The following is a 24,558-nucleotide window of genomic DNA, read 5'->3' on the forward strand; positions in this document are numbered from 1 at the left end:
GTTCTTCTTACGGATCAAAGTCAAGTCTGCATTAGGAATCAAACTGAAAGTCTGCAAAAGCCTTGCATTCACTGCTGCGACCCAGCAAATCAATCTTTATGAGATGAAACGCGAGACCAAAAGTTAAAAGCTCTACTCTTGCTATGAGACAACGCGCCACGCGGTTAAGTCAACTCACGCTTCTTTGAAGAGACTTCGGCTGCAGACCCTCGGCGAGTTGGAAGCAGACTGCCCGTCTCACCCACTCCAACGTCTCCCACGCGACCCCTTGGCCAGGAAAACCCAGAGATGAGGCTTCCGCCACCAACATAACGAAAGTAACTTTCAAGCAAGTGGAGCAAACCTCTTTGCCTACCTGAAAACAACAAGGGTTGGCCATTCTGTACGATGATTCTCTGCAGCAGACTAAACCACCGTATAGCAAAATGAGACACACTCACATTCATTCACTCACGCATGTCACAGAGTTCTGTATCACTGGAAAGCAAATAAAATGATAATGAAAGGGGACCACAGGACCCTTTCAATTCCAGATACCTGTCCTCGTTATTTGTTCATTGTTTTTTGGTTTTTTCATTGTCTGTGACGAAAAAAGGCACGAGGAATGTGTAAAACGTCCATGCTGCACAGTGCGTTCAGTAGAACAAAATGAAACAGTTTCAGTCTAATGTCAGACGGCGAGAGACGAAGGATTACCACATCAACAAGGTATTTCCTTCATCCTTTACTGATAAATGACATTACTTCGTTTAAACCAGACTGTCTGTTGTCCTGTGGGCTACAGCTGTCCACCACAACTGAGAGTGTGACAAAGCTTTGCAGTTATGATGCAGTTTCAGCATTGAGCAGCTGATCGAGTTAGCACCATTTTTTCCTAGTTTAAACACTGAAAGCGGAGGGTACTAGTTTCCATAGCAGAGGCTGTTACAGGCCACCAGAGTTCGTCCTGCCGTGATCCACTAGCCCCATCGCGTCCACAGCGCCTGCTTCACCTGCGGGTTGTCCCACGTGTCGGCAGAGCGGGCAGCCACGTCCTGACACCGGGCGGCCTCTTTTACCTTCTTATCTCTGCTGAGACATCCTCCCGGTTCCTGAGAGAGTTCGTTTCTGTCTGTAAGTGGATCCTGTTCACTTGCATGCTACCGTCTAGCGGCTATGCGGGTAACACCCTACCTGCCTACTAAGCAAGGTGGCGTGGCTGAGCCTTGGTTGGAGAAATGGCGTGTTAGAGTAAACGTCGACAAGTGCCAAGCCGTTCTGTTCACTAGAAGACCGAAGAAACTGCGCAAACACCGATACTGCAGACCAATAACTCTACATGCACGCCCAATACGTTTCCGCGAGAAAGTGAAATACCTCGGTGTCTAGCTGGACCGGAAATTACTCTGGGAGGACCACATACAACACATGACCAACCGAGCAAGCGCGAGGCTCAAACAGCTCTGCCCTATGCTCGACAGGCGTAGCACACTGAACAGAAGGGTGTCGGGGTCCATGTACATGACACTTATTCGACCCCTGATGACGTACGCAACTCCTGTCTGGGGATACGCTGTGCCCACACGCCTGCGCCGTCTGCAGCTCATACAAAACACAGTACTCAAAATCATAAGCAATGCTCCATGATACATACGCATCGCGGACCTTCACCGGGAATACCGACTTGAGACTCACACGAAGGTAATCCACAAACTCACCACAAGACTATACAGAAACTCCAGACATTCGCAGAACCCGTTTATTCTGAATCTGGGGAACTACGACCACAACCATAGATGGAAACATAAAAGACATACTTGTAAGGACCTAACATCTATGGCCAAGTACACGCAAACACAACGGTACAGGTGAGCCCCTGTTAATCAGACACCATTACTCGATATCCAGCTGGAACATACTTGCCGAATAACTGGTACCACGCAGGGAAGCCGTACCGTACACTGCATGCAGACAAGCTCCGCCCCCCCCCCCCCACACACAAACGCAGTGAGATGATCTATGACCGATCTCCCACTACTATATAACGATCTTGATTGTTCCAGGAATGCAGCGGCTGCAGCAAACCGGGATACATCGCCATCGCCTGCCACGGTAATGATGGATGATACCCACACTAACAAACCCATCCTTGCATGAACTATCGCAGCTAGTAAGCCACTACTGCTCTTACTACCCATACCACTGTCGTAGAGGTTTTTTCCCTCGGCACGAGCCTTGGCACTTTTTTCCCTCTGCTCTTCAAATTGCTACCCTCATTCACGTTTGCCGGCCAGGGTGGCCGAGCGGTTCTAGGCGCTACAGTCTGGAACCGCGCGACCGCTACTGTCGGAGGTTCGAATCCTGCCTCAGGCATGGATGTGTGTGATGTCCTTAGGTTAGTTAGGTTTAAGTAGTTCTAAGTTCTAGGGGACTGATGACCTCAGATGTTAAGTCCCATAGTGCTCAGAGCCATTTGAACCATTCGCGTTTCGTCCACTACCTATCACTTGATGGACCGTGTTAATGCGTAGTCTTACCCAGACGCACCGATAACATCACAGCCCAGCATCCTGTGATCCACCTGTTAGATAACTAACATGTTGACGGAGGTGACAGTAGAGCTGTTGGTATGGTCACCACGTTGGTGCGGTCGTGGAGGGGCCCCATCTCTTTCTGGCGCAGTGGTTAATACGCTGGCTTGAATTAATCTGTATCCGCACTCCGCAAACCACCATACGGTGCGTGACGGTGGGCACTTATTATACTTCGCTAAAGTGTTCCATGGTGCATGGATAGAAACACAGCCGGTAATTCGTTTAGTAGAGAGGACTCTCAAAATTTTACAAGTAAAGCTTTACACAATCGACTTCTATTGGAATGTGTTGTGCATTTCTGTGACAAACGTATGACACAGAGTCAACTCTCTCTCTCTCTCTCTCTCTCTCTCTCTCTCTCTCTATCTATCTCTCTCTGGCAGTCGACATCTTCACTCCGTAAGTCACCTGACGGTATGCGGCGGCGGGTACTTATTACTTATGATACCTCTAGCTTGAAACGTCCCCTTAGAAAAATTTATACACGACTGTGTTTAAACTGACACACAATATTTTTTAGCGCAACGCAATCTGACTTTCAAAAATCCCTACAAAAGAATGGCCCTGACTAACATTAACCTATACCTTTCACAAATCACTTACCTCACAAAAAACTTCGTTACTCGAACTACTGCAATACAGCGAGCGCCACTACTGCCAGCTAAATAAAAGATTCAAACTACTGAAGGCACTAACTACTGTTAGGCGTAGTTAGCAAATGAAAGATTTTGATAGAGAACAAACAATGTATTTACCTTAATAGTCATAATTGACATCCAGTCTTACAAATTTCAAAACTCCGCATCTCTCTCCCCACATCCACCACTGCTGGCGGCTCACCTCCAACTGCGCAACGCTACGCGCTGTTAACAGCAAACTGCCCAACACTACAATGGCCAACAACAATGCAAACCAGCCACAGACTGCACACAGCACAGCCAGTGATTTTCATACAGAGCGCTACGTGGCGTTACCAATAAGAAAACATAAACAGCCTACTTACAAGCTTTTCCTCCCTTCCCTCTTTTATTTGCCAATAGTCCGTGGCAAGAACAATTGTCGGGTAATCCTCAGCATGAGCACTAATTTGATTTTCTCGTCCTGGTCATTTCGCGAGACGCACCTAGGAGCAAGTAATGCATTGTGCATTGTCAGACTCTTCTAGCAATGACCTGTGCTGCACAACGGCCCTCTTGCCGCAATTTTCACTGGAGTTTCTTGAGTCATCTCCCTAACGTCTCATGCCGATTAAGCGTTCTCTTGACGAAATGTGCAGCTGTTCAACTGATCCACTCTATCTCTACTATTAATCCAACTTGGTACGATATCCAGACCGACGAGTAATATTCAGAATTCGATAGAACAAGGTTTTTGTAAGCCACTTAGAATCCTATTTCCTTTTCTCTCAAAGAACCTCAATCTGGTATATGTTTTTCCTAAAATTAGTGTTATTTAACCTTTCTATCTAAAATCTAGCAGGTTTTTGCAAGCTACTTCGAATCCCATTTTCTTTTCTCTCAAAGAACCTGTCTGGTACATATTTTTCCTAAAATTAGTGTTATCTAAAACCTAGCATTGTCTCCTCTGTAGTTGTAACACCATAGCTCTAATGCTCTACTGATTTATTTTGTCTTTTGTTTTATTTAATGTTATATAGCTGAGTTTCTGTAAATGTTGGATTGAATCGATACCATAAGAGTGTTTATTTTTTTCTCTGTTAAAAACTTTGATGGCTTTTAGAGTGTAGGAAGTGTTATCTCTGTAATATGTACAATATGAGCAAATGATATGTTTTGTCTTTCTCATATAATCTCTTTGGTTATCTTTAAAACTGAATAATTTTATTTAAATAATTTTGTGTAGAACTACCAATATGTGCAAACGATATGTTTTGTTTAAAGTGATTGTTTGTTGTTACGTAAACTGCTGACATTCACTTAGGGTTCTTAGTTATTTTGTATGTAGAAGGTGGTGTGGTCCCCCTCGGGAACGGAATCGTGCAGCGTGCGCAAAATGTGATTGGCAGGGATAGCAAGGTGGAACCAATAGTCAGTCGGGGATAAGTTACTGAACCACCAACAGCTCACGAAAAGGTTGTGAATTGTGCTGGTGCCGAGAAGGGCTTTTTGTGCCGTTCTCCAATGTGCCAAAGCCTCGGATGGATGCAGTAACTAGCTAAAATTGTATTGGAATTGATATCTACCATCGCCACCAAGAAATGACAGAGTCCAGCAATTCTACCTGCAAATCCACCTGCCAACATGCACTCGCCACCAAATTGCGCAATCACTGCAATAGAGCAGAAGAACTATAGTAATGTACAGTGAAGGATCAGCTCATTGGATGTTATAGTGTAGTCAAATATATGGTAAATTATAACTAAGCTCTTGTACCTACCGTGATTTATCCTCAGTCACATATCCACTTAGGGACCCTCCCACGCTCAAGTGCTTAACGAGTGTCCTTTATTGAAAGCACCTTAAAATTAATGTGGCAGTAGAGTGTGCTAAAATTAATATTGTTTGTTCAAATGGCTCTGAGCACTATGGGACTTAACTGCTGTGGTCATCAGTCCCCTAGAACTTAGAACTACTTAAACCTAACTAACCTAAGGACATCACACACATCCATGCCCGAGGTAGGATTCGAACCAGCGACGCAGCGGCCGCGCGGCTCCAGACTGTTGCGCCTAGAAGCGCTCGGCCACTCCGGCCGGCTATTGTTTGTTGAAAGGATCTTACAAGTATCTCAATTTTGTGTTTCACTGAAGTAAAAGTTCAGAACTGCTACTGTTCAACTGTTGAGAGTTACATGTTTATGCTTGCTAAGTGCTTGTTTCACTAATGTAATGAAAGTGCGTTTATTTTACTCTACTACAGTGGTCAAGATTAACCCCCCTCCCCCAATTGAAAGTAGTCTACATGCACAAAGTTACTTAATTATAGACAGTTTCAATTACTCCTGCTACTCCTGTCAATTTCTGTACATTAATGGGTTCCTCTTGTGTATTGAAAGTGCTCATTAATAGTGTAACAAGACCCACAGTTTGTCTATTGTGCTAAGCTAAATAACGATTAATAGAAAGACCACTATCTATGATAACAGTGACTTCTTTTATTCAAAGGTCAGTGCGAAAGTGTTAGTGAAATACATTTAACATTCATTCTAAATAGAAAAGTATTTAGCTGAGAGAGACTTAACCTATGCCCAGTCCTTAATTTTGCAGTGAACTACATTTACAATTTTTTGTCAGATAGGAAAATGTTTGAAAAGTAATACTGGACCTATGTCCAATTTATGATTCTACAGTGAATATTAATAGCAATATTATTGAGACGAATCAATTTGACTAAGTCCTGAAGGTAATAGTCTGTATTGTTATATGTTATATTTATGCAAATAGTTTGTTCTGCTCTAACTGTCAGCTCCAACGTTAACGCTAACATATGCAGATGCCAGAGTTCATCGCACTCTCGTGTGACAAAATATAGGCTGTGTTTGCCATTGAAGTTACTTATTTTCAGTTTCTTGAACAAGAATGTTACTCATTCTTATGCCTAATGAGGCTGGCGACCGTTTGTATTATCATTTTGCCGGCCGGTGTGGCCGTGCGGTTAAAGGCGCTTCAGTCTGGAACCGCGTGACCGCTACGGTCGCAGGTTCGAATCCTGCCTCGGGCATGGATGTGTGTGATGTCCTTAGGTTAGTTAGGTTTAAGTAGTTCTAAGTTCTAGGGGACTGATGACCACAGCAGTTGAGTCCCATAGTGCTCAGAGCCATTTGAACCATTTTTTATTATCATTTGGACACTGTGGATAGGTAAATTATTGTTTGTTACTGTTTAAATATTTACGTAATTCTGACCTCCGTTAGGTGTATCACGGTCAACTCAACAAAATTCCTTTCAGAGGGTAACACGGCACTGTCACTTTATACCATAATAGGTTTAACAAAAATAATTTTACCATACGAACTGCCTCCAACTTAGAGGTTATGGTATAGCAGTAGCAGCAGACGGTAGTGTTAAACGTACCTTTTCCTTGACAGGACTATTTGTTCTGTTGGGGCATAGTACGCAATAAACCAAGTTTGGTATTTGATTGCACACGCTACGTAAATGTAGTTGAAGTGTTATATGGTTACAAAAAATATTGTTTTCACTTGAGGAAAAACGTTTTTCTGATACATAAATGCGGCAGGGCGTTAATCAGCTTTCCCCAAACATCTCTCACTTTTCACAACTTGGTATGCATTAATATAACTGTAGTACTTCAGCGTATATTGTAGCGGCATAAGGCGCGTTTTGTACCCTATAAGAACAAATTCAGGTTCCAAAGAAAGAAAGGAAAGAGGTATAAAAGAGTTTTGGGGCAAGTATGGATCAGTAAATTAACATTCCGCCGACACGACGATGAACAGTAACGCAACAAAAGTTCAGTTCGGACAGTTACTGGAAAGGAAATCGGTTCTGGTTCCAACTAATTAATCGTCCTGGAAATCCCATGAAGCAATTTAGGGAAGCAATGGAAAACGTAAATCAGGGTGGCAAACGGGGATATGGACCCCGAACTGAGAGGAGTGGCGCAGTGCCTGCGAAACAAGACTGGGATTTGGGAGGAGCAGGGTTGAAATCCCCGTAGAACCATTCAATTCAAGGTTTTCTGTGGTTTGTGACATTTCAATACGATTCACTTACGCCACCTTTTGGTAGAGCGTCAATCGGCTGGAAATCAACTAATCGCAGAAATCAACGTCATAATGTACAGTGTTCTAGATTCTCATTCTGGCTATTTTACAAGTAAGTAGCATGTAATAAAATTGGTTTCGTTCACTGCACGCTAAGAGTCCTCTGTAAACGAACCGATAGCTGTATTATTCTTTAGTAAAAAGAAATTGGACTTGCGACGCCAATTCTACAGTGTTTGGAGGAATGAACATGTATGGAGTGTGGACTTGTACGATGGTGAAACATGGTCGATCAGCAGTTCAGACAAGATGGGAAAAGAACCTTTTGAAATATGGTCCTATAGAAGTATGTTGAGAATTAGATGCGTAGTTCGAACAAATAGTGAATAGGTACTGAATCAACGTGAGGAGAAAAAATTGTAGCTCAGTTCTGCAAGAAGCGTGGTGTTATTTTCTACATCAAAAGATACGCAAACTACTAGGTGATCCATTTAAACAAAATTTAGCAAAGGCAGTGATTACGTAAATTAAAATTTAAAGTCATTATATATGGCCCTTATGACACACGTCCATATTTCAGCACTCAGTTCTACCTTGTACACAAGGAGAATAGATGAAACAGGTTGACTAATGTGATACCTTTGAATTTGAGTGCAACTAAAACAGTGGTCAGCATTTTTGCATGATGCGGTAGAAATTGGTTAGTGGGTAACATTTATTGTACAGGATTCTAACAGCTGACACTTTGCCGGGGCAGAACACATTATACTACTAGAAAGGACTAACTCACGCTTCAAACGCGCATGGGGAAGGCTGAGGGACGGCGGAAAAAGTGCTAACCCACAAGAACGTATTTAGAGATACTGGGTGTTATATGTTTTATTAAATTCAAATATGACCGAGCGAGGTGGCGCAGTGGTTAGCACACTGGACTCCGGCCATCCTGATTTAGGTTTTCCGTGATTTCCCTAAATCACTGACGTAGTGCTGGAGGGAATAGACACCATGAATCCTACAAGGCTGCCCCTAATTCTGTAAGAGTACGAGGGAGTGGAAATCTCTTCTGAACAATAGGTTGCAACGCAACCCCTATATGCTCAATAATGTTCATGTCTGGGGAGTTTGGTGGCCAGTGGAAGTGTTTAAACTCAGAAGGATGTTCCTGGAACCATTCTGTAGCGATTCCGGATGTGTGGGATGTCTTGTTGTCCTGCTAAAATTTCCCAAGTCCGTCGGAATCCACAATGGACATGAGTTGATGCAGGTGATCAGGCAGGATGCTTACGTACGTGTCACCTGTCAGAGTCGTACCTAGACGTGCCAGGGGCCTCATACCACTCCAACTAGACACGCCCCACACCACTACAGAGCTCCTGCAGCTTGAACAGTCCCCTGCTGACATGCAGGGATCACGGATCCATGAGGTTGTCTCGACACCCGTAGACGCCCATCCGCTCGATCTGATTTAAAACGAGACTCGTCCGACCAGGCGACATGTTTCCAGTAATTAACAGTTCAATGTCAGTGCTGACGGGCCCAGGCGAGGTGTAAAGCTTTGTGTCGTTCAGTCATCAAGGGTACACGAGTGGGCCTTCGGCTCCTAAAGCCCATATCGGTGATGTTTCGTTGAATGGTTCACACGCTGACACTTGTTGACGGCCCAGCATTGAAATCTGCAGCAGTTTGCAGAAGCATTGCACTTCTCTCACGTTGAACGATTCTCTTCAGCCGTCGTTGGTCCCGTTCTTACAGGATCTTTTTCCGGCCGCAGCGATGTCGGAGATCTGGTGTTTTACCGGATACCAGATATTCACAGTACACTCGTGAAATGGCCGTACGGGAAAATCCCCACTTCACGGCTACCTCGGAGATTCTGTGTCCCATCGCTCGTGTGCCGACTATAACACCACGTTCAAACTCACTTAAATTTTGACAACTTTCCATTGTAGGAGCAGTAACCGATCCAATAACTGCGCCAGGCACTTCTTGTCTTATTTAGGCGATGCCGACCGCAGCCCCCTTTTTTGCCTGTTTACGAGGTGTGGCTAGAAAAAAACCGGACTAGTACTGGTGAAACAATAAAACGAATGCAATAAGGCTGAAAGTCGCGTGGCCTGTCACGTGACTCTCGCTCCGCCTACTGCTCGAGTTTCATCTGCCTCCTGCACTCAGTCTGCCCGTGGCGTCTGTTTTAAGTAGTTGACGTTTCGTCTGTGCGTCGGAAAATGTTGAGTGTACAGAAAGAACAGCGTATTAACATCAAATTTTGTTTCAAACTAGGAAAATCTGCAAGTGAAACGTTTGTAATGTTACAACAAGTGTACGGCGATGATTGTTTATCGCGAACACAAGTGTTTGAGTGGTTTAAACGATTTAAAGATGGCAGCGAAGACACCAGTGATGACACTCGCACTGGCAGACCATTGTCAGCAAAAACTGATGCAAACATTGAAAAAATCGGTAAACTTGTTCGACAAGATCGCCGTTTATCAATCAGAACAGTGTCTGAGTAAACAGGAGTTGACAAGGAAAGTGTTAGGCAGATTCTTCATGAAAGTTTCAACATGAACAAAGTATGTTCAAAAATGGTTCCAAAGTGTCTCACAATTGAACAGAAGGAACGCCGAAGAATGATTTGTTCTGATATCCTGGAAAACATTGAAAGTGATCCCACCTTCTTACAAAATGTTATTACTTGCGATGAATCGTGGTTTTTTACTTACGATCCCGAAACTAAACGCCAATCGATGCATTGGAAAACTCCTGGTTCTCCACGACAAAAAAAAGCACGAATGTCAAAATCGAAATTCAAGGCAATGATGATTGTTTTTTTTGACATCAAAGGTATTGTGCACATTGATTGGGTACCAGAGGGACAAACAGTGAATCAGCATTACTACATTAGCGTCCTGGCTACCCTACGTGAGCGAGTACGGTGAAAACGGAACGATTTGTGGAGAAAAAAGTCATGGATCCTTCACCAAGACAATGCCCCAGCTCACAGTGCGTTGTCAGTGAAGACGTTTTTGGCAAAACACAACATTCCCATCTTAGATCATCCACCCTACTCACCTGATTTGGCCCCCTGTGACTTTTTTCTTTTCCCTAAAGTCAAGTCAGCTTTGAAAGGAACTAGATTTGAGACTGTTGAAGCAGTAAAAGAAAATGCGACGGAAGTAATGTATGGACTTACCGAAAATGATCTGCAGCATTGCTATGAACAGTGGAAAATTCGTATGGAGCGGTGTAGAGACCGAGGAGGAGAGTACATTGAAGGAGATAACATGAAATTGTAAATAATTGTAAATAAATGTTTTTTCCTGCATCAGTCCGGTTTTTTTCTAGCCGCATCTCGCATATATCCGTGTAGTGCCAACGGCCTTGCCGCAGTGGTAACACCGGTTCCCGTCAGATCACCGAAGTTAAGCGCTGTCGGGCTGCGCTTGAACTTGGATGGGTGACCATCCGGACTGCCGAGCGCTTTTGGCAAGCGGGCCCTTGCGAGGCAAACTGAGGAGCTACTTGATTGAGAAGTAGCGGATCCGGTCTCGAAAACCGACATATGGCCTGGCGAGCGGTGTGCTGACCACATCTCCTCCAACCCCGCATCCAGTGACTCCTGTGGGCTGAGGATGATTCGGCGGCTGGTCGGTACTGTTGGGCCATCATGACCTGTTCGGGAGGAGTTCAGTTTATAGTTTTAATATATCTCTGTATATGAATACGCCTGCCTATACCAGTTTCTTTGGCGCTTCAGTGTACAGCAGATACGTTGATGAAACTAGTCCTTACCAAATCGCCGACTCCTTCAAATAACTTTGTTATAGTAATGTAGGCTTAGGAAAACATAAAAAGAAGGTACGAAGGTATTGCACACACAATAACTGCGCTGACTGAACACAAGGCGACATAGTCCAGCGGTGAATTCGAATTGAAAATTATTTCATACCATGACATCATTCCTGGAACTTCACGTGGCACAATGCACATGGACTTTCAGACAATGCAAGCTTTCCGAAATGAACCAAATCATCCCTTCATTTGTAGTAGAATGACAAGTGAAATCCTTTCTATATCAGTCAGAGAGGGAAAGGAGACGCTATGGAAGTATTCATCTGCCCTCAGTGGCTCCTATCCACATGATCCATTACAAAAGCAAAGTATCACAAAACCGAACAATTAAATCGGCAATCTACTCGTACACTGCACAACAAAATTAAAGGATCACTTTTTCGGAAATGCCAGAGTTTTGAAAGCGGACGATCTGGACGTGTGTCCGCCAGAAGAAGGAAATTTGTAAAGATGGATGTCATGAATTGATATAATGACTTTTGAACATTATTAAGGTAAATACATTGTTTGTTCTCTATCAAAATCTTTCATTTGCTAACTATACCTATCAGTAGTTAGTGCCTTTAGTAGTTAGAATCTTTTATTCAGCTGGCAGTGTTGGCGCTCGCTGTATTGCAGTAGTTCGAGTAACAAAGATTTTTGTGAGGTAAGTGATTTATGATAAGTATAGGTTATTGTTAGTGAGGGCCATTCTTCTGTAGGAATTATTGAGAGTCAGACTGCGTTGCGCTAAAAATATTGTGTGTCAGTTTAGTGATGATCAGAATAAGTAAAGAGAAAACTGTTTGAGTACGTTGAGTTTTGCTCAGCTGTTTGTACATCAAATAATGTAAGAAGTTTACCAGCACAGTAATTCATAATATTTTTAAGGGGACGTTACAAAATTTGGCTAAAATGTACCTAAGAACATCCTCCGCAAAGCTGAAAAAGCGTGGCGCTCCGTATGGTCACCCTTGGGCTCGGAACTCTTCAGACAGCGAAGTGTCGACACATACGATGAAAAGGCCACATCTCAGAAGATAATGTGACGTGAAAGCTGCATTAATGATGTCACATTGGCACCAAATTTCACCAAATTCTGACCAATGCCACCCTGGACGTGTAACACAATCCTTACACACATTTCGTCCTTTCCTTTGACGTCTTTGCGATGGAAATCGAACCGCGCTCTTCGTTGAAATTTAAGCGGTTGCTTATGGGTGGCAAGGAAAATATTTCAGACACAATGCTGCTCCGAATCGACACGAACTGGTCTCACGAGGTGGCATAAAGGGCGTCAATAAGATCATCCCTTCCTTGTGGTGCTGATTCTCACACATTTCGCGGTCGGAAACGACAGTTCGCGCTGCGATGAGCAGCAGGAAGATGATGTTAATAACCTTTGACACTTTCGACACTCTCGGATGCTTCAAGTCAATTGAACGTGATCGCACTCCTTTGGAGTGCAGCGCGACCACCATTTTTTCCCTCGTGTGAATGTGGGATCATAAGGGACCGTTGAAAACCATTTGCGAAATTTGAACGTGATAAGAAGCATCAAAGGGTACAAATGCTTTCTCAACCCCTTCTGTGTCGTGACCACGCCGTAGTGCAACATTAACACCGTGATGTTCTGATTCGTTTTCTGCTATTGTAAATAATTCACCTTTACTCTAATGAGACAAAGATGAATAAGCGTACTGCATGAGTAGTGAATAAGATTAATGACTGTATGTGTAGTTTTATCTGTTGTTGACTTGCTAGTCAATTAGTTACGAGGCGCTGGGGCATTCTCGTTTGAGATATAAGAGATTTGTTATTTGTGATACTGGGAGAAACTATCTTCTATGGTTTATTATGGAGATGAAACTGATTTATAACGTTTTCTTCTTCCTTGTATTGATGGAAAATATTTTGAAGGAATTTTAAAGTTATGTTTGTACTTTCTGTGATGAGAGAATTTTGTAATTGTTAAAGTTTTCTTACGTTGTATTGTCTTTTTCTTAGTAAACAGGTCTTGATTTCTGAAGAACGATTTTCTTTATAGCAATATCCACCTCCATGATTCGTAGCAAAGTTGTGACGATTTTGTCGTGTGTGCACTGAACCTTACGCCACACAAAGTCACAGACTTTCTGACAAACAGTTTTAGAGGAGACTATATCTTTAGCTGCTGCATATACTGATTTTTATTTGCTCTCGAATGTCATTACTCAAGATACAAAAAACAAACATTGGCCTTCTTATCAAGCTACGTTCATATTGTACTTCAGTACTGAGTTTTAGCTATATAGATTTCATTGAGCACACAATTAATTAGATCCATTTTCTTTATTTCAAACTTTGCATTTCGTGAAATTTAAAGTTTTATTTCACGACGCTGTTCACATGCGCAGTACACAGCGAGGGAACAGTCAGTTCTGCTCAGCAACAGAACACGACACTTAAGTACACGTTGCATGAGGAGAAAGCTTTGGAAAACAAAATATTCAATTTTCTCAAAGACAGACACTATACATTTTTTACTCAAATGTTACATCACGTGCGTAAATAAGACCCCTCCCCTCTTACGGCAACACCCACGGTGCCACACAGATAACTTCGTTGAGCACGTTACAAATGTACCTTCAGAAATTTCGACAGTAACTCAGTATTTGGTGCGGTTTAGCTACCATCAGCTTCTAACGGAGTCTCAGGTAGTGTATGCTTACAAGAGCAGCGGTCGTGGGTGCGGCTCCTCCGGCAACCAGTGAACGAACACCCCACCATGACGGGTCACAGTCGCTCATTTCCTGCCCCTTGTAGCCCAGAGGAGTTCACAGATGCGGTTGCTGCCAACGTGGGCTCAATGAATGCCTCGCAAACTACGCTGCCCAATAACTGTGTTTGCAAAACACGGAACCAAAGACACAGTATCGATTTACTTTGAAACTGTCAGCTGTACTATCGAAGATAGTTCAGAGAGGATCCTAACTATGATTACTATATTGATAAAGGAAGGAGAAACTGAAAACATGCATGAAGTTTCAAAAACTACTAGTAATTTTTTCGTTTATGTACATTTCTTTCGTCTTGACCGCGTTTGGGGTCTTAATGTGGAGCGAGTTATGAAATCTGCAGGCACACATATAGCTGACGCGTTTCAGCTTTACTAAAAGAGGGAATCTGTTGACGGGACACTTCAAGGGATGAAAGAATCGTCACTTGGAAATAGAAAAATTGCCTGTGTGTCCGTGTGGGAAGAGTGGGGCGTGAAAGCTTCAATAATAATAAGCAGAGTCATACGGATGTAGGTTGCAGTAGTTGTGCAGAGGTGAGCCGGCCGCGGTGGTCTAGCGGTTCTAGGCGCTCAGTCCGGAGCCGCGCGACTGCTACGGTCGCAGGTTCGAATCCTGCCTCGGGCATGGATGTGTGTGATGTCCTTAGGTTAGTTAGGTTTAAGTAGTTCTAAGTTCTAGGGGACTTATGACCTCAGCAGTTGAGTCCCATAGTACTCAGAGCCATTTGACCCATTTTTGTGCAGAGGTGAAGAGACTTGGGCAGGGTGGGCGACAGTAGCATCAAACCAGTCTTCTGACTGAAGACCACCACCACAACAACAACAATAATAACAAACTGCAGTACTAGATTATCCAACAATGTTCAGTTAGTCACAGTTTGATCCCCGTCTAAAGAATCCAGTCCTGTTTAGGTACTGTTTGTTCTCCGATAGGAGGAATGTTGTGGTCTTCAGTCCAGAGGCTGGTTTAATGCAGCTCTCCATGCTACTCTATCTTGTGCAAGCTTCTTCATATCCCAGTAACTAGTGCAACCTACATCCTCTGAATCTGCTTAGTGTACTCACCTCCCGGTCTCCCTCTCCGATTTTTGCCCTCCACGCTGCCCTCCAATACTAAATTGGTGATCCCTTGATGCCTCAGAATATGTCCTACAAACCGATCCCTTCTTCTAATCAAGTTGTGTCACAAATTTCCCTCCTCCCCAATTCTATTCAGTACCTCCTCATTAGTTATGTGATCTACCCATCTAATCTTCAGCATTCTTCTGTAGCACCACATTTCGAAAGCTTCTATTCTCTTCTTGTCTAAACTATTTATCGTCCATGTTTCACTTCCATACATGGCTACACTCCATACAAATACTTTCAGAAACGACTTCCTGACACATAAATCTATACTCGATGATAAAAAATTTCTGTTTCAGAAACGCTTTCCTTGCCATTGCCAGTCTACATTTTATGTCCTCTCTATTTCGACCATCATCTGTTATTTTGCTCCCCAAAGAGCAGAACTCATTCATTATTTTAAGCGGCTCATTTCCTAATCTAATTTCCTCTGCATCACCTGATTTAATTCGACTACATTCCATTATCCTTGTTTTGCTTTTGTTGATGTTCATCTTATGTCCTCCTTTCAAGACACAGCCCATTCCATGCAACTGCTCTTCCAAGTCCTTTGCTGTCTCTGACAGAATTACAATGTCATCGGCGAACCTCAAAGTTTTTATTTCTTCTCCACTTCTCCATGGATTTTAATTCCTACTCCGAGTTTTTCTTTTGTTTCCTTTACTGCTTGCTCAATATACAGATTGAATAACATCGGGGAGAGGCTACAACCCTGTCTCACTCCCTTCTCAACCACTCCATGAAGCCCCTCGATTCTTATAACTACCATCTGGTTTCCGTACAAATTGTAAATAGCCTTTCGCTCCCTGTATTTTACCCCTGCCACCTTCGGAATTTGAAGGAGAGTATTCCAGTCAACATTGTAGAACTTTCTCTAAATCTACAAATGCTAGAAACGTAGGTTTGCCTTTTCTTAATCTATTTTCTAAGATAAGCCGTAGAGTCAGTATTGCCTCACGTGTTCCAACATTTCTACGGAATCCAAACTGATCTTCCCCGAGGTCGGCTTCTACCAGTTTTTCCTTTAGTCTGTAAAGAATTCGTGTTAGCATTTTGCAGCCGTGGCATATTAAACTGATAGTTCGGTAATTTTCACATCTGTCAACGCCTGCTTTCTTTGGGATTGGAATTATTATATTCTTCTTGAAGTACGAGGGTATTTCGCCTGTCTCATACATCTTGCTCACCAGATGGTAGAGTTTTGTCATGACTGGCTCTCCCAAGGCCATCAGTAGTTCTAATCGAATTTCGTCTACTACCGGGGCCTTGTTTTGACTCAGGTCTTTCAGTGCTCTGTCAAACTCTTCACGCAGTATCATATCTCCCATTTCATCTTCATCTACATCCTCTTCCATTTCCATAATATTGTCCTCAAGAACATCGCCCTTCTATACACCCTCTATACAGTATACTCCTTCCACCTTTCTTCTTTCCCTTCTTTGCTTAGAACTGAGTTTCCATCTGAGCTCTTGATAATCATACAAGTGGTTCTCTTTTCTTCAAAGATCTCTTAAATTCTCCTGTACGCAGTATTAATCATACCACTAGTGACATACACCTCTACATCCTTACATTTGTCCTCTAGCCATCCCTGCTTAGCCATTTTGCGCTTCCTGTCGATCTCATTTTTGAGACGTTTGTATTGTATTTCGTCTGATTCGTTTACTGCATTTTTGTATTTTCTCCTTTCATCAATTAAATTCAGTATTTCTTCTGTTACCCAAGGATTTCTACTAGCCCTCGTCTTTTTACCTACTTGGTCTTCCGCTGCCTTCACTATTTCATCTCTCAAAGCTGCCCATTCTTCTTCTATTGTATTTCTTTCCCTCATTCTTGTCAATGGTTTCCTAGTGCTCTCCCTGAAACTCTCTAAAACCTCTGGTTCTATCAACTTTATCTAGGTCCCATCTCCTTAAATTCCCACCTTTTTTCAGATTCTTCAGTTTTAATCTACAGTTCATAACCAACAGATTGTGGTCAGAGTCCACATCTGCCCCTGGACATGTCTTACAATTTAAAACCTGGTTCCTAAATCTCTGTCATACCAGTATATAATCTATCTGTCACTAGTATATCCAGGCCTCTTCCATGTATACAGCCTTCTTTCATGAATATTGAACCAAATGTTAGCTATGATTAAGTTATGCTCTGTTCAAAATTCTACCAGGTGGCTTCCTCTTTCATTTCTTACCCCCATTCCATATTTACCTACTACGTTTCCTTCTCTTCCTTTTCCTACCATTGAAATGGTTCAAATGGCTCTGAGCACTATCGGACTTAACTTCTGAGGTTATCGGTCCACTAGAACTTAGAACTGCTTAAACTTAACTAATCTAAGGACATCACACACATCCATGCCCGAGGCAGCATTCAAACCTGCGACCGTAGGGGTCGCGCGATTCCAGACTATAGCGCCTAGAACTGCTCGGCCACACCGGCCGGCCCAACTATTGGATTCCAGTTACCCATGACTATTAAATTTTCGACTTCCTTCACTATCTGAATAATTTCTTTTATTTCATAATACATTTCATCAATCTCTTCATCATCTGCGGAGCTAGTTGGCATATAAAATTGTACTACTGTGGTAGCCGTGTTCTTCGTGTCTATTTTGGCCTTAATAATGCGTTCACTACGCTGTTTGTAGTAGCCTACCCGCACTCCTATTTTTTTATTCATTATTGAACCTACTCTGCATCACCCCTATTTGATTTTGTAATTATAATCCTGTACTCACCTGACTAGAAGTCTTGTTCCTTCTGGCACCAAACTTCACTAGTTCCCATATATCTAACTGTATGATGATGATGATAATGATGATGAAGTCTCATGCTTCTTTACAGAGCGTAGGGGAACGACGCGGGAGACCCGCGCCCCCTTACTAGGCAAGGTCCTAGTGGAGGTGGTTTGCCATTGCCTTCCTCCGACCGTAATGAGGATGAATGATGATGATGAAGACGGCACAACAACACCCAGTCATCTCGAGGCAGGAAAAATCGCTGACCCCGCCGAGAATCGAACCCGGGACCCCGTGTTCGGGAAGCGAGAACGCTACCGCGAGACCATGAGCTGCGGACATATCTAACTTTAACCTATCCATTTCCAATCATCATCATCATCATCATCATCATCATCATCATCATCATCAAGTTTCTAACCGACCTGCCCGATTAAGGGATCTGACATTCTATGCTCCGAGCCATAGAATGCCAGTTTTCTTTCTCCTGATAACGACGTCCTCCTGAGGAGTCCCCGCCCGGAGAACCGAATGGGGGACTATTTTACCTCCGGAATATTTTACCCAAGAGGACGCCATCATCATTTAACCATATAGTAAAACTGCATGCCGTCGGGAAAAATTACGGCTGTAGTTTCCCCTTGCTTTCAGCCGTTAGCAGTAGCAGCACAGTAAGGCCGTTTTGGTTAGTGTTATAAGCCCAGATTAGTCAATCATCCAGACTGTTGTCCCTGCAACTACTGAAAAGGCTGCTGCCCGTCTTCAGGAACCACACGTTTGTCTGGCCTCTCAACAGATACCCCTCCATTGTGGTTGCACCTACGGTACGGCTATCTGTATCGCTGAGGCACGCAAGCCTCCGCACCAACGGTAATGTCCATGGCTCATGGGGGGGAGGCGGAATGCTGCACTTGTAATCAGTGACATAGTGCTGTTTTTTTCATTCTCTGGCTGAAACTGCATATGTTTCCTTTGGTTTCTCCAACAAAACCAATTTTTTTTTTCTCTTTTAAGAAATATTTTCTTCGTGTACAATATATTTGTTAAGATACACAGATATTCCTAGCTTCGTGCCTACATCTCCCAGAGACGAAGACAAATATGGCGGCAGTGCGTCATAAACAACTGAAGGCGACGTGTGGAAGGCACGCCAAGAATGGCCGGCTACATTCGTGTCACATTCCTTTGTTTTCGCGACAAAAACCTCGAGAAATATTTCCGAACGACGTATCCCCGTTCACTAAAAGGCTGAGCGAGGTGGTCTAGCTATTGAATCTTGGATTCTTATTTAGGATGAGCGCAGTTAGATATTCCATCTACGATAGTAAGTAAAAAATTATCCGCAACGCAGTTATACGTTTATTAATTTACAAATAGGACACGTACGTTAACATAATTTTTCCCATGCTTTTCATCACACTTGGCCCATCGTTGCCCAAGCTTCCTGATGCCCTCAGAAAAGTTTTTCGGCTTGTCACATACGCACATCGTCCTTCACTTGTTGGTCCGAGGTGTATCGACTGCACCTTATGCTTCTTTGAGTGGACGAAGGAAGTGGTAGATGGAAGAGGCAAGGTTAGGGCTATACGGAGGACGAGCCATTACTTGAAACTTGAGTTTCCGGACTGTTTCAGCAGTGCGGGGAACGGTATGTTGGCGGACTTTGCCATGCAATAACACAACAGCTTTCGACACTGGTCCTCGGCGTTAGCTTCGAATTGCAGGCTTTAGCCTACTGTACGCATCTCACTGTAACGCTTACCGTTTAGTATAGTGCCACTATCCTGATACTTTTGCAGTACTGGACCCTGTGCGTCCCAAAAAACGGTAAGCATCAGTTTTCCTGCGGATGGCTGAGTTTTGAATCTTTTCCTGGTGGGCGATTGTGGATGTTCCCATTTCAGACCCTCCTCTTAGTTTCCGGCTCGTAATGGTGGATCCATGTTTCGTCACCAGTCGTGATTCTGTCTGAGAAGCCATCACGTTCGTTACCACAGCGATCCAAATGTTTTTGGCAGACAAAATAAAATGGCTCTGAGCACTATGGGACTCAACTGCTGAGGTCATTAGTCCCCTAGAACTTAGAACTAGTTAAACCTAACTAACCTAAGGACATCACAAACATCCATGCCCGAGGCAGGATTCGAACCTGTGACCGTAGCGGTCTTGCGGTTCCAGACTGCAGCGCCTTTAACCGCACGGCCACTTCGGCCGGCTTTTGGCAGACATCCAAGCGCGTTTGTTTATGCAACACTGAGTTATTTCAAGGCCCATCTTGCACAGACTTTATATAACTCATGTCTGTTGTGGGTGATTTTGTAGGCGGAACCATGACTAACTTGCAGGCCTTGTACCACTACATCAATGGCCACTCGGCAGTCTACCAGAAGCACGTCACGAACAAGCTCAATGTTGTCACCATTTGTGGCCGTGGATGATCGTCCGGCTCCTTCCTCACGCTAAAACTTAAGCTACCGTTTTTGAATTTTGTAATCCGTTAGTAGATACTTCGTTGCGACAAGACGCTGTTCCCGTATTGTGCTGAAAGTCGTTGATGGACTGCGGCCCTTGATAGACCTCCCGACCACAAAAAACGAATTACCGTTCGTTGTCCCTCTTTGGTGTGAACTTCTAACGGAGTCGCCATGACCTGTCTACCACGAAAGGAAGACAAATGGAGGAATTAGCACCAAAGTTTCATAGCAGGACTACAACAGCAAGAGTTATGTCAACACTGCGGATAATTCTTGACTTACCCTCGTAGCTTAAGCTAAAGATCGTGGCCACCCGAGTTGGTCCTTAAGCAGCGTACTTTATTGTACAGCTTTCTAAAGTGAGAAAGGAATGAGACAGCGGTGTATCATATCCAGTGTTGCATCTAATCTTTGTACTGAGTTGAGTGATAAGTGCCACACTTAGTCGCGTTTCAGCTTACTGAGGTAACAACAACCAACTGCCGCAATCGGCGCTACTGTTGAATACGGATTGGCATTCCAGTTAAATACTAAAAGTAAAAATTTCAGTTTTACGATGAAATGACATGAAAGTACGTTAAATGATGGAAAAGGCAAGAACAATTGGACTCCACATACACAGCATAGATACGAAGCATGACTACTTGGTCCTCTTTGCTCATTTTTTAAACGTAACATACAGGAATATGATATGTATACCAGACACATTGAAAGCAGAAAAATGAACAAAGCGGGGAAACACTTCTATTTCCTGTATAGATATTACGTCCTGTCCACAAAACGAAGACTGCAGTGCTTTACTAGGCATGTTTCAGTTGGTACACCTTCGTCCATTCTTCGAATTGACTTTCTCATTCAGGTACAGGGGCAGCTACATTTTATCGCAGACTCAGAATGATGATGTTGCTTTAATTGGTATACTTTGACCGAACTTCGAACTGACGTACCGAGCCAGGTACAGTGGAAGCTACCATTCAACTCTGTCTCCGAATGACAGTCGAACCAACTTCCCCAAGCAGCTACATAGAAACCAATAGTTTAACTGAACTCCGAACGGCGGCACTACTCTATATTTACCAAATACATTGAGGTGACCAAAGTCATGAGATACCTCCTAATACGAGGGGCGTCTGAAAAGTCCGTGCAAAAATAAAAACTGCTTATGTGCTTGGGGTAAGCCTTATTTAGTTTCCGACATGGTCTCCCATTAGACTTATACACTTCGCCAACGCTGTTCTAATTTGTTGATCCCTTCCGAATCATAGGAATTGTCCAAGTCTGCAAAATAGCTATTAGTTGCTGCAATCACCTCCTCGTTTGAATAAAATCTTTGTCCCACCAGCCATTTCTTCAAATTTGGGAACAAATAGGGAGACAAGACTGGAGAATAGGGGGGATGTGAAACGAGTTGGAATCCTATTTCCATTAATTTTGCGACCACAACTGCTGAGGTGTGTGTTGGTGAATTGACGTGATGGAAAAGGACTTTTTTGCGGTCCAATCACTGCAGCTTGCAGCTCGGTTTTCAAACGGTCCAATAACGATGAATAATACACACCTGTAATGGTTTTACCCTTTTCCAGATAGTAGATGAGGATTACCCCTTGCGAATCCCAAAAGACAGTTGCCATTACCTTTCCCCCCGAAGGAATGGTTTTCGCCTTTTTTGGTGCAGATTCTGCCTTGGTAACCCATTGTTTAGATTGTTGTTTGGTCTCAAGAATGTAGTAATGTATCCATGTTTCATGCACAATGACGAAACGACGTTTAAAGTCCTGCGGATTCTTCCTGAACAGCTGCAAACCATCCTTGCAACACTTCACACGATTCCGTTTTTGGTCAAGCGTGAGCAATCGCGGAACCCATCTTCCAGATAGCTTTCTCATGTCCACATGGTTATCCAAAATATTATGTACCCGTTCATTTGAGATGCCCACAGCACTAGCAATCTCACGCACCTTAACTCTTCTGTCATCTATTACCATATCATGGATTTTATCAATGATTTCTGGACTCATAACCTCCACAGGGGTCTAGAACGTTCAGCATCACTTGTGCCCATATGGCCACTCCAAAAATTTTGAAATTACTTATAAACTGTTCTAATCGAAGGTGCAGAGTCACCATAAAGTTTATCAAGCATCCCTTTAATCTCCTGAGGCGTTTCGCCTTTCATAAAGTAATGTTTAATCACCACACGAAATTCTTTTTCATCCATTTTTTGACAATCACTCGACATCCTTGATTCACACCACAGTCTAACATAACAGTCGCGACACTCACTGCTGTAAAAGTTGTTGCCGTTTGACAGATGGAGCGACACTAGCGCTCCAAGCGGCAGGTAAGGTGAACGTCAGACGCGTCGTAAGCATAATGTTTGTTTGCATCCATTTCCTACGTAATTTTCGAATTATTCGAGTTAGTTTCTTGCCTCCAAGAGTTTGTGTAGTATCATAAGGCATATATGTTTCTAAAAATGATTCTAAAATAAGCGCAAGTGTGGACAAAAACCATGAATAGTGTGGCAAGCTACAACACATTCGTGAAGAAACACTTGTGACATTGGACAGAATTGCAGCTTACCACGTTGATATCAAAAGAATATAAACACACAGATTCACATGTAAGAAGCACAGACATGTAAAAGCGATGGACAGCTCGTTTATCGTTCTGTAGGCCTGTTGTGTGTGTCATTGTCGCCTGTTGCCACAAGTACGACCTTCATCTTTATATTATTCTAAGCAACTGACAAATAGTGGGAGAAATATGCTGAAAACATTATAATGAGCTGATTACATTACATTTCACGAAAAATCAAATATTTGAATAATTTTCAAACAATCTGTCTGTAGGCACTTTCCTTGTCCCATAATAGTTTCGCTCGAAGTCTAGCGATCTGCACATTCTGACACTTCACACGCTTTTGTAAGACACGAACAGCTGCATTTAATCTAACCACTTCATCGTCAAAGCAGGTCTGTGTTGACGATACTCAAGAATCTGGCACTAATACATGGAGAGTTGAACTGGCTGCTTCTGTGTCATAGGACTGTTTTACAGCTTTAGATTGACTGTCGAATCTTTGTGGCAATTTCCTCTTCATCGTCAGTTGAGGTGGCTTATTTGGAATGTCAAGCAGTGTGGGTACTGCGTTTCACGCGAGTTTGTTATTGTCTGCGTCCATGAACTGGTTTTGTTCGAAATGTAGCGAACAAAACCTAATGTTATTATACAGGTAAACCGGGTCTTTCTTCATAAGGTCTTCTCGTCTGCTATTAACTAGCCATATTTTTGCTCCTGAAACGAAACATTCATCATTTATACACATACATTTGCAAGTGAATCATGACGATACAGTTTAGTAACATGATGCTCTCAGGATCCTTAGGAAACCTAAAAAAGACGGCTGTGGTGTCTTCTGCCTATTGCTGCTGCAATTTATTGCGCTACAAACGCTCCCGATGGTAAAAACCATTGTATAAATCAAAATAAACAATCACTATTCGCTTTCGCGATCGCGCCGAACTCACAGTTCAACCTACCGGCCGCTTGGAGCGCTGCTGGCGCTGAAGGCAACAAAATCGAGGCGAAGTGTCGCGACTGTTATGTTAGACTGTGATTCACACGAATGCCAAACACAAAGAAATTGACCAATATGGCTGAAACGTGGTGTGAGTTCTTTCCAAAGATACTACTAACTAAACATGGCGTCGATTCGCGCCGGTGGTGCCATCTCTCGGATTTTGCACGGACTTTTCAAACGCCCCTCGTACTGTGTCGGACCTCCTTTTGCCCTGCATAGTGCAGCAACTATACGTGGCATGGCTCAACAAGTCACTGGAATCGCCTGAAGAAATACCGAGCCATGACGCCTGTACAGCCGTCCATAATTGGGAAGCCGCACGGTCTCGGGCGCCTTGCCACGGTTTGCGCGGCTCCCTCGTCGGAGGTTCGAGTCCTCCCTTGGGCATGGTGTGTGTGTTTTCCTTAGCGTAAGTTATTTTAAATTAGATTACATAGTGTGTAATCCTAGGGACCGATGACCTTAGCAGTTTGGTCCCACAGGAACTTACCACAAATCTGCAGTTTCCATAATTGCGAAAGTGTTGCCGGAGTAGGATGTTGTGTATGAACTGATCTCACGATTGCCTCGTCAGTGTTCGATGGGATTCACTTCGGGTGATCTGCGTGGCCAAATTATTCGTTGGAATTGTCACGAATGTTCTTTAAACCAGCCGCGAACATCTGTGGCTCGGTGGCATGGCGCATTGTCGGACATAAAAATTCCATCGTTGCTCGGGGTCATGAAGCCCATGAATGGCTACAGATCGTCAAAGATCCGTTCATGTGGAC

The 24,558-nt window shown here is 43.3% G+C and overlaps 1 pseudogene; it reads left to right on the plus strand.

The window, feature by feature from the left end:
• Positions 1 to 10,630: 10,630 nt before the first annotated feature.
• LOC126212096 (5S ribosomal RNA) lies at positions 10,631 to 10,748 on the plus strand (annotated as a pseudogene).
• The last annotated feature ends 13,810 nt before the right edge of the window (positions 10,749 to 24,558 follow it).

Source organism: Schistocerca nitens, chromosome 1, assembly GCF_023898315.1.
Source record: "Schistocerca nitens isolate TAMUIC-IGC-003100 chromosome 1, iqSchNite1.1, whole genome shotgun sequence".
NCBI classification, from domain to species: Eukaryota; Metazoa; Arthropoda; class Insecta; order Orthoptera; family Acrididae; genus Schistocerca; species Schistocerca nitens.